The sequence below is a fragment of the Bufo bufo genome, chromosome 9 (assembly GCF_905171765.1).
Source record: "Bufo bufo chromosome 9, aBufBuf1.1, whole genome shotgun sequence".
Taxonomy (NCBI): domain Eukaryota; kingdom Metazoa; phylum Chordata; class Amphibia; order Anura; family Bufonidae; genus Bufo; species Bufo bufo.
Genome location: NC_053397.1, coordinates 41,302,664 through 41,320,795, shown reverse-complemented (window position 1 = coordinate 41,320,795; position 18,132 = coordinate 41,302,664). Strand labels below are relative to the sequence as shown.

The window sequence follows — 18,132 nt, the reverse complement described above, 5'->3', positions numbered from 1 at the left end:
AATCGCCATGGGGTTTAAGTTTAGCATGGGCTGATGAGAGGGCCCATAATCCTGTGGCAAGAGGCTGGCAACCAGGCTTCTCCAGCACCCAGTGGCAAGGTTGGTTCCGCCACATAATAGTCACATGATCTACACCTGAAATGGAGGTGTGGACATCCCAGCACATAGGCAAAGTGAAAACAAAAGAAGCTTTCAGATCACTGATGTGCAGCCAGTCTTTCAGATCTTCTACCACCTGTCACGGGTGTGACACTGGCTGACCTTTTAAATGTGCGTTTAGCAGCTGAAGGCATCTGTGTTGGTCCCATTTTCATAAGTGCCCGCATTGCTGAGAAAAATGAAGTTTAAGTATATGTAAATGAGCCTCTAGGAGCAACAGGGAGGCTCTTCTCTCTCTGCAACTGCTGCGCCATCTGACAGGGCCAGGCATTGTAAAAGTGATCACACTTGTCTGGAGCCCAGTCAATCAAAATGGAGAGGGCGAGGCAGTTGCAAAAAGTGCTGAGCCTCTAGTTTAAATAGCAACACCCCTGTTGCTTCTGTAGGCTTATTTGCATAGGACCAACACCAATGAACATAGGACCAACACAGATGCCTTTAACAGATCAGCCTGTTTCATATTTTTTTATTTTATGCACTTATCTAGCGCTACTATATATTACTTAGCATCACTCTGTCCCCAATGGGGCTCACAATCTAAGTTCCCTAACAGTATGTCTTTGGAGCATGGGAGGAAAACCCACACAAACACTGGGTAAAAATGCAAACTCCATGTTGTCCTTGGTTGGATTTGAATCTGAGACCCCAGCGCTGAAAGGCACCAGTACTAACCTCTGAGCCACCGTGCTGCCCATATTTGCTGACAGATGCCCTTTCAAAGCTGCATATGTGATTGAAGCCCAAACCGCTCAATGTTTTGTTAGGGGAAGAAAATGACTGTTGACCACTAACTGTTCATTGTAAGCATCCTAATAAACATCTCCCCGTATCTCAGCTTCTTATGTCCTTGTGTGTGACATTTGACACATGAGATATTGGGGTAAGCTACCGTCACTCTTCGATTTTTGAATGGATTAAGGCTATGCAACCATATGGCTTAACTCATGCTGTTGTCAGTTATTTGTAATTTTTTTTCTTTGGGGTTATATCTATGTGTATGCATTTATTTATTACATTTTTCATCCACAGATTTACATACTTTTAGCCTATTCATTCTGTGCACCTGATAGCTCAGACGTTTGATTACCGCCTGTGAAACATCAAGGTCAATTTTAGAGCTACAAGAATGTAGGGAAGAGGAAGAGAAGGGGAATTAATGTCTCTCAAGAATCCAACATAAAATCAAAATGGATAAACTTGTCTACAGCTTGAATGTATCCTCTGTGTGTCTCATATTTGTTACACATAACAGCAGTCAAATGTCAGCTCTCGTCATGCAGGAAATACTAAGAATACTGCTTTATTCTTCCTCTGCTTTGTTTGGGCTGTCAACCTTGCACTTTAGTGTGCTGTGATTTTCAAAAACTGCACCCCAGGCTATGATGGAAGTACAATCCCGAAAATATTGTATAGACATCTCCCATATCTAATATGACAGTAGAGAAAAATTGACCTATGTGTGCAACTAGATATCATTTCAATAGAAAGTGTGTTTTAAGTTTTTATTTTACAAAGGTAAAAGAGCACGGAGCATGTGATATCCTACGTGCCATTAATTGTCTTACCTCAGACTGCAGCTAAGCTTGCTGCATTAATAAAAAACACTATGTATAGTTTAGATATTTTTTTTACTTTTATGCTTATTCATTTCATATTATATCTTTATAGTGTTTGAAGCTCCAAATTCCCTGTATACCCGGGTTAAATGACAGAATTCTGGCTGCATGGAGCTGCCACTAGAGGGAGCTTAGTAGCTTACTTAAGGTGGATTTATTATTGAATTCAAAGGGAGCTGTATACATTTATCCTAATTAATCTTCCCCTACTGGTAACTATGGGCATGTGGATTTTTTTTTAAATTAATGCTACCCTCTGGTTCCAGACAAAACAATATATCACATTAACTGGGCAATGGTGCCCTCCTGTTCCTCTTTTGAAATGGAAATCTCTCGTCTGTAACCCAAGAGGGCTGAGCTGATTCTCAGACTACCAGCTTCATGGGTTGTCCAAGATACTCATATGAACTCACATGAACAGAACGGGATAATGTGATGGCAGTAGGAAAGGCTTTAGACTACCAATGCACAAGTCTGAAAAGTGAAGTCATCATGGGTGGCAAAAGAGGAAAACATTATACCATGTAAGAATTCAGTCTGTTGCCCAGATAGTGTGTTTTTTTGTCTTGAACTGGAGGGGCATTTTAAGACTCTGTGTCAGAGCTGTGGAACAAAAGAAAATGGAGCTTTGACCCTTAAGGTCCGTTTACATGAGACAATTCAGCAGGCGATTGTTGGGAAGGAAGCGTTCCTTCTCGGTAAGCGCATGTCATCAGTGAAGGAGACTACTGCATTTACATGCAACGATCTCCTCCATAGTATGGGAAGGAATGATTGCTAATGCCATTGCTCCTCCCCATACATAATTATTGTTTGCCCGCAGCAGAGCGCTGTTTAGATAGCATGATCTGCTGCCGGCAAACAACAATTTAGGTGCCTACACAAACGAGCATATTACCCAAAGAACGAGTGCTTCGCTCGTTCATCGGGTAATCGGCGGCACGTTTACATTTCTCCCCGATGTTATTAAAGGGGTTATCCAGGTAAAGATAATGATGACCCATCCTCACATTGGTGGGGGTCTAAGTACAGGGCGCCGCTGTGCTAACTGGAGCTGGCTCCTGACCGCTTTCCAAGCACACTGCCTTTCATAGTGTAGCGGCTGTGCGTAGTATTGCAGCTCAGCCCTATTCACTTCAATGGGATTGAGCGGCACAACTAGGCCATGTCACTGATGTACGGTGATGTTACATGGCTTAGGAAGAGGATGCGGCACTCACAGAGCCCTCTTTTAACAGCTGATCAGCGGGAGTCCTGGGTGTTGGACTCCTTCCGATCTAATATTGATGACCTATCCAGTGGATAGGTCATCAATATAAATTACCGGATAACCTCTTTAATCTAGAAAAGCATTCTCAATAGTGAACAATGGCTCGGACAATATCAATTCTCTTCTTCCCTGCCCAGGGGTTATTCAACTTGTGGGTGTAAGTTATCTACTCTTTAACCATCCACTTCCTAGAATATGCTAGATTGTAATGGGCTTATCTAGGAAATGCTGCCATTTCATTTAGTAATGAGAGGTTTGGGATGAGGTGTTATTGGTTTCCATTTTATATATACCATACTATGATGCACTATAGTTTTTTATTGATAGCCAATAATATACAGTGTGATGTACAATATTTTTTAAATGCTCCTTAAATTATCATTTTCTGGGCATTTGCGTGTAAATCCTGCCACAAAATAGTCATGGCTGAGAATAGCTTGAAAGGGTCTAATTGTTGTATAATATATAGACTAATATTCAGCTGCAAGTGGTTAGCTAAATTGAAGTCAGCTGGAGATGGCATGGGGATCTCTGTTTCCGTTTTCACCGATGCCTCTTTTTAGCCACAAGGTCAAAAATTTGACCTGCAATTTCTAATAATGTTTAATAGAAAAAAAATATTCCCCCCAAAAAAGGGAAACATTTTTAGAGCAATTAAGGAAACAGAACTACACTTATTGGGAAACAGATAAGTGATGTTATAATAGCATAAAGTAAAAGTATCATCTTAAAGAGAATAAACGCTGACTGCAATGAATTCTAGATTAAAAAAATAAATAATAGAATATAACTACCATTGATTTTTATCTTTAAAAATATTTTATTGATCTTCTGATAACATCTTGGAGGTTTTTTACCTATTATACATGTATTGTCCCTCAAATATACGGTAAGTACAGCAGTTGATAGATTAAACAGTTGGCCCACTAATCCATTGGCATTAGGTGTTTGTCAACTGTCCTGTCCAAAGTAGATTCTGTTCGGATTCCTAGTATATGGCTCACAGAATAATCTGTTCATTTTAGCATTCAAATAGGCAAAGGCTCAGGTAGGCACTGGTTGCCCTGAGCCATAGGGTCTTAGAAGTCCATGGTGATCCTCCACTTGATATTGGTCCTCCCCATTGAAGGTTATAGGTGTTGCATGAAGAGCTTGGCAAGCACTTGTAATGCTAGGTTCACAACCCTGTTTGTTTTTCGTTCTTCTGATCCGTCAGAAGAACTGAAAACACAGAAAAAACAAATCCTATATTTTAAGCATCTGTTATACAGAGTTATACATGTTTAGCATCCGTTTTAGCCATTTCCATCTGAGACCTATTACTTCAGATGGAAAAAAATAATAATTCTGTGTAAAATAACGCATCTCTGATGGAAATGGCTAAAACAGATGCAAAATGTGCACAACTGAGAATAAAGGATGCTTAACCCCTTAAGGACGCAGGGCGTACCGGTACGCTCTATTTCCCGAGTCCTTAAGGACTCAGGGCGTACCGGTACGTCCTAATTTTAAATAAAGCGGGGATCAGAAACTTTGGTGTCCCTCAAATATAGATTTTCCACCCCCCCTGCACCCCTGCATGATTTTTTGCCGGCGGGTGGTGCAGGGGGGGGGGAGTTGTGAAAATTCATTGGTGGCCAGTGGGTATACCAGGGTGTCAGCACATTGCTGACACCCTGGTATAAACGGCTGACATCTGTGCAGATACGGACCGTACGGACCGCTGTATGGAAAAAGTTAACATAAGAGGGAGCTAGGAATTAGGAAATTGAAATTTTGCCCACCTTACTTCCCAAAAAAGGTAATAAAAGTGATCAAAAAAGTCGCATGTTCGCCAAAATAGTACCAATCAAACCGTCATCTCATCCCGCAAAAATCATACCCTACCCAAGATAATCGCCCAAAAACTGAAAAAACTATGGCTCTCAGACTATGGAAACACTAAAACTTTTTTGTTTCAAAAATGAAATCATTGTGTAAAACTTAAATAAATAAAAAAAAGTATACATATTAGGTATCGCCGCGTCCGTATCGACCGGCTCTATAAAAATATCACATGACCCAACCCCTCAGGTGACCACCGTAAAAAAATAAAAATAAAAATGGTGTAAAAAAATGTTGTAAATAACAAAAAAATAAACGTGCCAAAAAATCTATTTCTTGTTACCTTGCCACACAAAAAAGTGTAATATAGAGCAACCAAAAATCATATGTACCCAAAACTGCCACCCTATCCTGCAGTTTCTAAAATGGGGTCACTTTTTTGGAGTTTCTACTCTAGGGGTGCATCAGGGGGGCTTCAAATGGGACATGGTGTCAAAAATAACAGTCCAGCAAAATCTGCCTTCCAAAAACCGTATGGCATTCCTTTCCTTCTGCACCCTGCCGCGTGCCCGTACAGCGGTTTACGACCACATATGGGGTGTTTCTGTAAACTACAGAATCAGGGCCATAAATAATGAGTTTTGTTTGGCTGTTAACCCTTGCTTTGTAACTGGAAAAAAAATATTAAAATGGAAAATCTGCCAAAAAAGTGAAATTTTGAAATTGTATCTCTATTTTCCATTAAATCTTGTGCAACACCTAAAAGGTTAACAAAGTTTGTAAAATCAGTTTTGAATACCTTGAGGGGTGTAGTTTCTTAGATGGGGTCACTTTTATGGAGTTTCTACTCTAGGGGTGCATCAGGGGGGCTTCAAATGGGACATGGTGTCAAAAAACCAGTCCAGCAAAATCTGGCTTCCAAAAACCATACGGCGCACCTTTCCCTCTACGCCCTACTGTGTGCCCGTACAGTAGTTTACGGCCACATATGGGGTGTTTCTGTAAACGGCAGAGTTGTTTGGCTGTTAACCCTTGCTTTGTTAGTGGAAAAAATGGGTTAAAATGGAAAATTAGGCAAAAAAATGAAATTCTCACATTTCATCCCCATTTGCCAATAACACTTGTGCAACACCTAAAGGGTTAACGAAGTTTGTAAAATCAGTTTTAAATACCTTGAGGGGTGAAGTTTATAGAATGGGGTCATTTTTGGGCGGTTTCTATTATGTAAGCCTCGCAAAGTGACTTCAGACCTGAACTGGTCCCTAAAAATTGGGTTTTTGAAAATTTCAAGATTTGCTTCTAAACTTCTAAGCCTTGTAACATCCCCAAAAAATTAAATATCATTCCCAAAATGCTACAAACATGAAGTAGACATATGGGGAATGTAAAGTCATCACAATTTTTGGGGGTATTACTATGTATTACAGAAGTAGAGAAACTGAAACTTTGAAATTTGCAAATTTTTCCAAATTTTTGGTAACTTTTGGGACCCAATTTTAGCAGTGTCATGAAGTACAATATGTGACGAAAAAACTATCTCAGAACGGCCTGGGTAAGTCAAAGCGTTTTAAAGTTATCAGCACTTAAAGTGACACTGGTCAGATTTGCAAAAAAATGGCCAAGTCCTTAAGGTGAAATAGGGCTTAAGGGGTTAAAATACAGGATCCATTTTTTTGTTGTTGTTTTCTGTTCTTCTGACGGATCAGAAGAACGGAAAACGAAACAGTGATGTGAACCCAGCCTATTGTGCATAGACTTCAGTAGTGGGGTCCATGCACAAGCACAGCCACCTCTCCACTGAAGTGCATGCAGAATGTGAAAGCTGGGAATCGGTGAACAGCGGTCACCAAATCCTAGTTCTCCCAATTGGTCTCAATTCTGCCAACAGTCTTAGAGGAGAGACTCGCACCTATTAGGCATATATAGCATATACTGTGGATATTTAATTAATGCCTAAGCTGAGAGCAACTCTTTCACTTCTGCAAGGAAGTATGCTACATTTTCTGCTTGGTAAAGTACAGAATCTGCAACCTGGGATCCAAGGATGGAACATGTGTCACCCATTCTGAGTATGAATACCTGGCTCGCTGATTGTTTTTTATTTCTAATTGAACCAAATATTTTAATCTTATTTCTTAGGATGTGTTCACGTTTGAGTTTTTGCTATTTTCATTATAAAAGACACTTAAGGAGCAAGTTGTTTTACTATCCTATTAAAAAAAAAAGTGCTACCAGATGATTCATGTTAAAGCCTGTGCGAAATAATTTTAGTAATTTTACTCATATGGTGAACACAAAGGTCTACACTGAGGCTATAGATACAAAACAATAGGATATTTTAATAAGGCTGCTTGCAAAGTTGCTCCATTTTCATTTTAGACACATTAGAGCAAAAAAAGTTGGACATAGGTTTTAATGCATTTTGATTGATTTTTCTTGATATTCTATAGCATCACAGAAGTAATAAACATTAGTAACAGTCATCATTTTAGGTCACAAAAACAACCACAAATTATAAATGTCTCCCTGTATCTCTATATAAATGCATTCATTTTATGTTTTTGTAACCTTATCATTTTGAATGTAGTTTTTTCTTCTATACATTTCTCAGCCATGTGAGTTAAGGGTACACCCATTTCATATATAACGTAAAGAATACCTTACACACTGGCTGTCATTTTTGAACTTCTGTTATCTTTTTTAAAGCTGAAATCTGTCATAGTCAGTGAAATTTCTTCAATGAACTTAAGGGCAATTCTTCAAAGGACGTTGCAATTGATCCTGCGGAGAGAGGGCCATAGCCTTTGAACTGAGAAAAAGTTGATCCTAGATTAGTTAGATCTTTCATTTTACTCCACCTTGTAATCTAACCAGAAAGATTTAAGCTTTGAGTACAGCATTGACAAGCTTGATTTAAAATTGATATATTGTTACATACTTAAGTAATTTAGATAGGTTCCTCTGGACGGTGGCGCCCTTGTGCCTCTGCATTTCTGGAATGACTTCCCTCAAAGTTTTTGGATTTTTGCATGTGCTGAACTCTTTAGCGCTCCCGGGAGATCAATGTCCCATTTTGGCTGTTTTTATTTTTCTTGTACGTTTCACCATCCCAGTTAGTCCATCTCAACATTTCAACACCTAGAGAGGAGAACAGTGTGAGTTAAAGGTACCAGAGCCTGGAACGTATAACATTTCACAAAAGGAAAAACAGACATTTGTGGAAATCGGTGGTGTGAAGTATAAAGTACACATCATATCATCGAGCTGATGGGAATTTCTTCTTGTTCTGCAGACTTACCCTTATGTTATGTTATTCTTTGCATAAATTCATTGGTTTTCTGAGGCCAGCCGATGTCCCCAAGAGACAAACAAGAATTTCCTTATTTTCTTTCTTTTACAGGAAAACAATTGGGATTTTCCAGTTGTTGCCCTCCTAATCACTGTGGTTAATGCTGTTAGCATTGGGTAATGCCGAGTTCATCTCAGTGCGTGGGTACAAAATATCTTTTTGGCCATTGATACCTCAAATAACTGGGCAAACTGATGAAATAGAGTGTTGACATTTTTATTTCCAAACCCAATCCCTAGAGGGGAAAACAAGAGAAATATTTTGCTTATTTTTACGACTCCTGATCCTCGTTGTTTGTTGGTTCTGCCATAATTATTATTATTATACCAGTAATTCTTTTTTTTTTCTTTACCATCCTACTAAGTGTTAAGTTTTATTTTTGTAAAAAAATATATTAAAAACATACAGTTATTATTGACAGCACTGGAAAATCAGGGTTCATTATACACACAGTCTAAGAAGAATTGTTAAGGGGACATTCATTTTATTGAAAAACTTTATTCGCTTTTATCCTTTTTTATGGCAGTGCATACTAAACCACATACAGACCTAAAGCTGTGAACTTAGAAGACAGATTATCTTGTTAAACCAGTGGGAGGTATCCTTCTCCCTCTACTTGATTTTACCATCCTATGGAATTTGAAAAGTAATTAGCCCTTCTAGTCCCTTCTGGGAAGTTTATGACCATTTAATGCACAGTGGCTAAACGTGGAGAGCCATATTAAGAATTCCAAGTGATCTTGCCTGGGGTTATGTGTTGATATGTTCCATGTTAATGCATACCAAAATTTGCTTGTCATCATCATACATGAAAAACGTCTTGGAGAATTTAAGCAGCTTTGCTACTTTTGTGTTTCCAAGGAATGGTTGATAGAAAACTTTATTTACTAGGCGGAATGAAAATTTTTCCTGGCAAAACATGTCATAAAATGATTATGAGGTCCTAATGTGTTCCTGGGTGAAAATGCCCATTTACAGTATTGGATGTTAAAACCCAATCTCAAGGTAGATAACGTTTTCTTGGATTTCATTGTCATTGATAGTTTCCCTAAGAAACACTGGGCTTATGAGTCCAATGGGTGGTCTCAGTCAATGAATGAGCCTTCCCTGTGTGAATAGGATTGCCACTTGGACAAAAAAAAAAACTAGAGGCAGAAAGGATTTTAAACAACTAAATATTAAATTATTTTGAAAATATTTTTTTCATAAAACTATATATCGGTCTGCTCAGCTCTTCAAACTCTATAACATGCTACCAAAAGACAAGACAGTTGTACCTGGCCAGAAATTGTAGTTTCAAAAGGCAGTCATTCAAATGAAAGGTAAATGCAGTGGCCGGGTTTGGGGTGGCCCCAACGCTACCCTGGGTCCCCCGGACACCGTCAAGGTGTCACCACGTGTTGCTGCTCTCTGGAAGGGATGGTAAGGCTTGGTGCACCCCAATGGGAAATAAGTCCAGAGAGTCAGGGTCTGCAGTAAACCAGGGTGCTTCTTTACTGGAGGAATTTGGGTACAAAACAATACAGGCGAGGCATTGGGCTGGCTTCCCCAGTCTCCTCCATGGCAGAAGAAGGGTTTCATGCTGAGGAAAGGCCTGAGCTAGCTTTGCCTCTTTCTCTTCAGAAGGCTGGTACCCTGGTCCAAGGCTGGTGATCGAGGGTCTGTGGCAGCATATCTCCGTCTCAGCGTCTTTTTCTGGTCACTCAGTAGTCTGGCAGAGTCTCCTCTTCCAAGCACTGTTCCCTAACTGCAGCACACTAGGGGCTCTGACTGCTCTTCTTATATACGTTTTTTGCTAGACTAGAACTTTCTAGTGGGAGTGGTGGAGTGGAGAACTTATATTAAAGCTTCAATGATACTCAATGGCAATGACACAGCAGGTTTTCCAGACAAAAAGCAGTTTCCAGACATAAGGTCAGGCTGTGTGCTTTTTGGTGGTAAACAAGTCTGGGTTTTTCCCCTCCAAAACATGGTGGTAAACAAGTCTGGGTTTTTCCCTCCAAAACATGGTCTTCTTTAAACCCTATGGCAGATGTGGAGAATTACCAGCTTCCCAATTAAAGCCCTAACAGTCTCTCAGTATTCATTAACCCTTTCCACAGAGCCATGTAAATACAGTGATAATGAACATGCTATATATCACAACCTATAAAATGCAGGTACACAGTATTAAACAGTATAAGTTAACCCTTTTAAGAGAAATAAAGTAAGAAGTTTTAACTTTGCTTAGGGAATATAGGCAAATATCCAAATATCAAAGTACTCCCTGCTCCAGGGCAACACATAAACCACTGCGTGGACTGACTATATCAGCTAGAGTGGCTCTCAATTCTGGCTCCTAGATTTGGGACCCGTGCAGACCTAATAAGACACATGGAAAGTGATTCTCTTCATGAGATAACCCTTTTCAAACTACTAGGTTTATGCATGTTGCCTAGGTGTGACAATATAATTTAGGTTAATTGATTTCCACTTTGACAGATCCTAATGCTGGACAGCCTTACCACATTCATATTTCAGAGTCTTTTGTAGCAATTAGAAACATTTTGATTTTGGGTTAATATTTTAGCCGTATCTGATATACATACTGAAACCTTCAATGTATAATCTATACCAGTCCATGCCTATATGTGGCCAGTCTTTGAAATCTTAGCTCCATTCTGCTACTATAAGAACATTACCTGGATAATTTATTGACATATTTTTTATTAGGTTCGATTTTCATAAACTAACAGTAAATTACATTGCAACCATCTTACTTTCTTCAATTAAAATTATTTCAATCTGTAAATGTAGGGTTAATTATCTGACAACATTGTTGACATTTCTGTGATGTATTATTATTAATGAGGTTGTCAAAGATTACAAAAATGGCTTTGATTTTTCTTTTCCCCAGAAAAAGCTCAATTTTTGCCCAAGGTCTGGTGTTTCATCCTGCCCCCATTAAAGTTTGTTATCCAACATCCAACCACTGGATTACTCACCATGTCCATGTGTTTCCTCTGGTGGTCCATTCCCCTTGGCATACACCTGTGCATTCAGGGCTGCCGCCAGATCACTTCAGCATGGGGTCTGATGGGCCTGTATTCCACACCTCCAGCCTCCCTTCTTTGTAGGGAGCATGAGTGCATACCTCTCAGCCTCATAAATGGCAGCATGCCCATGGTTATATAGGGAACCTTTCAACTGGAGAGGGTGCCTGAACAACGGAATCTAGTTTGTTAGTGTCCTGCAAAGGTGCACCATTGTCCTGTTTGCTTTGCATGTATAGATCTCTGCCAATTTCTAGATTAGAGCCTTTGCTGCCTTACCACTCCTCTGCTTGTTCCTCATTTTGACCCTGTGCTGCCCACCCTGATCTTTGGACTATTTACTGGATTGCACATACTCTCATACTCTGCCATGAACTTGTCTTGTTTCCTGACTACAATTTTGCCTAATCCCTGGGTGCACCACACTGTTGTCTCTTGACCCCTGCGAGTCAACAGCCATTGAAAAGAGACTACTCCAAAGGTAGCAGCCTGATGTTTCCCCTGCATCGAAGTCCAGATCCCTGTATAGGTCTTAGGGGTGAAGATAATGCCCTTAGGAGTAGCTCTAAGTCAAATCTGTTCAGTGGCACAGCAGATCTACATCCACTTCCTTAACAAAGTGAATCTAGCTGAGTTTCCATACCAAACACAGCCCATGGACAAGGGTGGTGCTGTTTCCGAGAAAACAAAAAAACAGACCCTTTTATCTAAGCCTGGGCATCCCCCTTAATAATGTTCCTCCAATTTTTTCGCAGGGGGTGTAGGAATTAACTAGGTAGAGTCAAGAACTTTAGTGTGTAATTGTCTGTATTATGTATGTATACCCCTTTTAATATGTACAGCACCATAGCATGAATGGCGCTTTATTAATAATAATATGTTAATATACAAAGTAATATTTAGAAACAAATAGTTTATGCCTAGACTTTATTTAGAATGCTTTGTTCCTTATGTTCTAATTTTTTTAATATATTTTTTGCAAAACTGACTTGAAGTAACAACTGTTTTGTGGCTCTGTTACTAATTTGTGATACATTCCCCAGGCCAGCTCAAGGATCTCCTTTTGGCAAAATAATATGTTACTTATTAAGTGCATCCTAAGAGGCCCAGGAGAATCACATGCTAAGGAAACAGGGGGAAAACATGAATGAATTTCTATCCTGCAGTTAGATACCTGATATTGATGACCAGGATGTATATAAAAACGAATGCAAGGAGGAAGTAGAATTAGGCAAATGGGTAACCAATTAGCCGTCTCTAGGCACACACTGGACCAATATCACATAATACAAACCTCCAAATGGATATTAACTATTAATATCAAATGGTGTTAAGTATATATCAGTCTATTATGTTGTCTATAAAATAATTTAGCTGCAACGGAACATCATATCCTGGATTTTATAGGATGACTGGTAAAACAAGGGAAATTGAGTGTAATGTCATGTAATTTTCAATTTTAGAAAACTTATGTTTATTGACTTAATTTATAGAAGTGCTTAAAGAGAAAAATGGCCTTTAGTAATCATCTAAGTAGGAGCTCACCAGAAGGTGTTTAATTTCCCTGCAGCACCAACACAGGGGAAATGAAACATTGCACGGTACCAGTTGAAATTAATGCATTGTACATGTAATACATTAAAAAAAAAATTGTCCTCTAAAGCTGCTGGTTCATAGATGAGATACTCAGGGGACTTCAGGGGATCTGTGGACTTAACTGGAAGCTGCGTTTTGATAAGGTGATGAGATTGCCACAAAACACCCACTTTCGACTGCCAATAGCTGCAGAAATTTGCAAGTTCACACAGATATTACTTTCAAATTCATGCTGCTACTTCGTGAAAGGCCAGACAACCAGAAAACCTATTTAGGCTGTTTTCTAAAAATGTTATTGATTTAGTCTATTTCTTAACCCTTTAATGATCACCGATTTTACAGAGGTCATTATTCTAGTTCACCACCTTCTTATGTTTACCTAGTCTGTGCAATCCAGGTCTCATGCAGCGAAGACAGCCGGGCTCCCACCCTAAAGGCCCAGATCAGCAAAAACATAATTCCCCGCCTATTAACCAGTTAGATGCCATTGTAAATAGTGTCTGTAAGAAATATGGATTAATATTTACTGTCAGCCATGTCCTCACACCCACCATTTGCTGAAAGATGGCAGAGGAAATCAAGTTCCACAGGGGGGCCCTGCTTCAAAGCCGCAGCCAGATAGAAGAAAACTCCTAGCAGGCCACATTTGGTTACATTTCACATCTCCAGTCAGACAGCACGGATCCTGCAGGAAAAACCCCAGCAGGAGGTATCAGCCCTTGCCAGGATCAATGATACCTCCCAGACATGTTGGCACCTACATTTCATAAGGAATTATGAATCGTCCGTCCATCTCCGACATAATTCAGTGATCTTTTGGCGATCCTGGGGCAAAGCCAAACGTCCACGTCGTCCTGGCTTGAGGCTAGGATGCCCGGGAGGGGAGATATACATATCTTCCCACAGAAACCACATAGCGGCACCATGTTTGAATTCTAGTTGTAGCCAAAACCCAGGTGGATCAATTGGGCCTGAAACCATCTTCGTGCGACATTCTGGTCTGGGGCTATGAGTCCTAAGGGGTTTTATGGGTCATTTGTTCCCAGCACCAGAGAAGAAGGGGTGGACCCTACCCATAGGCGGGGAGGGGAGCGGCCGGCTACAGGTCATAAGCCCATGCAAGCCAGCGGGCGGCATCTTTCTCTGAAAGGGGGTCACATCGTGCAATGTGTTTGGAGGGACCTGCAACTGGCTGACATCACTGCCTCCGAACTCATCACTACCCAAATGACTCATATATCTGGTAAACTGACTTATTGTTCTGCTTAACCCTGTTGTACCTATATCACCTGTATCTGTAACCTCAGACCACTGTATATATTCTCTGTGTATATTGTGTTATATCTAGTGTGCCCTTAAGGTGATTAAATATATAATTTATTCTTGTGCTATCTTGTATCTCGATCACGAATCCCCACGTCCGTGTTTCGGCCTAGTTATAAGCTACCGCGGGTTGGTTTCTCACCCTATATAATCCCGTTAGTGGACCGTGCTTATATCAAACGAGAATCTGGTGGCAGATACCCCGCCTGAGACAGCGCTGTTTTCACTGTGGCAGTGAAAAGGCTCTCTCAGCTTGTTTCCTCTCTGTGCCCGCGTGGACAGGATGTGTATGTGTAAACCGTACCAAGCTGACCTTACCTGCTCCTCAGGAGGGCGTAACGTCACACTTTGGTAACAAGTGACCATACTGTGTCTCGTGAGCTCAACGTAGGTGACGCCAAGCGGGCACGAGGCGTGGTATTCGTCAAGTGTCTGTGGCATTTAAATGCTTTCAGAGGGAGGGGACTCCCTTTGTCACCCATGGGCACCGCTGCAAACTAGATTGATGGGTGCCCATGTCTTCACAGGGCAGCCAGGGTTTTAATGACGCCCCCAAGGTCTGCCCTCTGTGTATGCCTATTAAGTTGTGTTAGAGGCACAGCCTAATAGGTTGCTTGTCAGTTTCTACTGACAGCATAATATACTGCAGTACATAGGTAGTACACTGTACTGTGTGAGCAAGCAAAGGATCGCATTTCAAAGTCCCCTTGTGGGACTAATAAGTGTAAAATCAAGAATTTAATGAAGTGTTATTCGTGCTGTAAAGTGAATGTCGCACAATTTACAACGTAAAAGGGCAATGGTGGTATTTCTATTTTTTTCCATTCCATTTTTTTCATTCCTCCCCAGAAACAGTTAATAAAATTTAATCAGTGATTATATGGACACCAAAAAGGTACCATTAAAAACCACAACTTGTCTTTCAAAAAACAAGCCCTCATAAGGATACTTTGACGAAGTTATAGCTCTTGAAATGCAAGGGTCAAAAAAGGGAAAAAAAAATTTGGGTCACTAAGGCCTAGAATGCATTCAGGGGGAAGCTGTTAATTACTGTATATGTCTCTGGGAAAGCCTCTCTATGAACTTAACATAATGAAATCCAGACAGTTTGTATGTTCTCTATGTTTGCGTGGGTTTCCTCCAGGTACTGTAGTCTGCTCCCACACTCCAGACATACTGATAGGGGACTTAGATTGTAAGCCCCCTTGGGGACAGCTTGAGGCTAATGTCTGTAAAGCGCTGCGGAATATACTATAATATATAAGTGCATAAAATAAATAAATACTGTAACGAACCGTTTCAGCAGACCAGGGGTTAAAATCCGTTTAGGCGATAAGCCCCTTTCTGAGAGACAGGCACAGCTACTGCAGGATACACCAAACTCCCGAACTGGATACAAAATAGCACTCCAAACTGGAACCTCACGAATAGCTGCTAGCAGACGAACAGGAATCAGCTTACCCTCCTGGCAATCAGTCCCTAACAGCATACAGCGGATCCCCCCAATAACGATATAAGGCTCCGTGTTGAGGGTCAAACAGTGGTCTGACTGTACTTCACGTACAGCCTCTTTTATTCATAAACCACAAACATAGTACTGCCCACAGGGGTTTGAAATATAACCAATCAGTAATTTACAACACATACAATGTAACTACAGCAACCAATCGTTCACGCCCCCAGAGGACCAGAATGAAGACTGTGACATAGGACAGATACAACATATCCCCACAATGCATCATGGTTCCCTCCTCTCTGTCCCGGAGACAACCTGAGGAGCAATCCAATTATCTCTCAAGACAAAGAGAAGTCACCAATACACATGTGCAGACAATAGGACAGACATCACCCTTTAAACACACAATGGGACAATGGCACAATAGAAACACACCCAGCATTTCCTCCCAAGCTGACAAGTTACACTTATTATAAATTGTTACAACTTTGTGAGTTTACATTGGCCATACATATAACTAACATCAATTTAAACAGTATAACTTGGGGACAAACGTATCCAAAATTCATTTGAATAGGTTCAGGGGTTTAAAAGTTAGTATATGGCCCATAATCCAGGGGCAAGAGGCCAGCAGCCAGTCCTCTCCAAAACCCAGTGGTGAGGTTGGTTTCGCCACAAATACAAATCTTGAAATGGGCACATCAGTATTACTGCTGCACATCCCAACCAGGCTGTAGATCTAATGACCCGCATTATTGTAACAGCACTAAGTGTTTCTACCAATGAGACAGATTTCCATCTTCAGAACCTGATTGTTTCTCCTACCATTAACATCAATTCCTATATGAGGATACAAAATACTTATATGTAAGACTCCTGGTACATAAGACGTCATGTACGTATAAAGCTTTCTGTCGCGTTAGTTTTTTTTACAATGATTTATTTTTTGCACATTTTTGACAACAAGCATAGCTGTTGGTGAATGAAATGTATAAGTAGACATCAGCTTTAGGCCAAAGAGTCATATATTTTAATTTAAGGAAAGTTGTTCTTTCTGTTTAAGAATAACGAGATTTGTTTAAGAAATCCTGTGGTGTTGGCAAAAAGTTGACTTTAATGATAATGGCCTCTTAAAGGGTCCTTGATGTATTTTTATACTACACTGGTCCCATGAGATGTTTGAAGGAGGGGGTTATAACTGTGAGTGATACGAAGAAACGGCAGCCACTGTGTACAGCAGACATTCCTTGCTAATGATTTCAACAATCCACTAGTTCCACTTTTAATTGTATAATCTGTGCAGATGTTGAAATCAGATTATGCTTCAAAATCATTTTAAAGGCTCATTGTTCTAGCTCAGTGTGCAAAACTTTCAAAGGTCACTGATCCAATCCACTAACATGCCTCCTATAGAGTCAAATGTTGGACTGTGAACTACATAATTGCTTTTAATTGCATAATTATAGTCTTTCAATGTGTAGGGGTAAAGGTTACTATTACATTTTGAAGCCACGGGAGGTTACGTGACATTGAGCAATAGGCTCACCTAGGGTTTCCTCAAGTTTTCGTTATAGGCATGTACATTTCAAACCTGCACTGTCCTTGACCTCAGGAATTAGGAGATTGCAGGGAATCTACTTCAGCCCTTTATGATGTCTCTATACCCTTTTAAAACAAATGGAAAGAGTTTTCCTATGATTAAAATATTACTTAGTAGGTTTAAAAATGGGAGAGGTCCTACCTTGGGATAAATCATTAATGGAGGTTGAACCCTAGGACCCTACAGATCAATAAAATGAAAGGGTGCCCTAGTTCTTTCACTGTTTATCCAGGCACAGCAGAGCCTGGAGTGGTCAGAACAGAATCTTTACCCCAAATTAAAGAAAGCTTCTGCCATATGGAAAGCAAGGTCACCAGGAAACTTTCCACAATTTGAATGGAAGGACTCAAAACAGGTTACTCTCTATCTTCAATTTAAGTATATTTTAACTAACGCTTGTAAGTAAAAGACATGTCTACTTTTGTTTATGCAGATGATCCCGTCTCTGCCGGAGTCACATCGTCACGACAAGATCTCATGCTGTACATTGATCATCTATCCAACCTTTGCCTAGAGTGAGAACCCCAGAACTTTGATCTATAATGGGCCAGTTAGGGAAAGAGGAACAGGGGAAGGAGATGGAAGACATCTGATGAAAACAAGGAACAACATTTAACACCAAAGCAGGTAAATGGGTGATAAGTTCACAGCTAAGAATGACATATTACATAGCTTACCAGTTCTACCTAATTGCAGTAAATATACTGTACGGTATGTCATCTACTGGTCTACAATGTATAGATTACTCTAAAGTTAAGTATGTTATGGCTGTGGTTGTCTTCTTTTTCCTCACCTTTTCTTAGAGAAAGCTTCGAGTTCACAAACAGTCTTAGGACAACTTGTACTACATATTTATAATGTACAGTATACAAAGATCTGAGTAGAGTCTTCTTGTCTTTTTGAAGCC

At 40.1% G+C, this 18,132-nt stretch overlaps 1 protein-coding gene across 1 annotated transcript in view; it reads left to right on the top strand.

Moving 5' to 3' along the window:
- Nucleotides 1-18,132, top strand: part of ERC2 (ELKS/RAB6-interacting/CAST family member 2) — a 944,454-nt gene that overhangs the window by 797,711 nt on the left and 128,611 nt on the right. Inside the window, exon 17 of the mRNA XM_040408024.1 lies at nt 17,659-17,852. The gene's annotated coding sequence lies outside the window, so the exon portion shown is untranslated. The remainder of the gene's footprint in view (nt 1-17,658; nt 17,853-18,132) is intronic.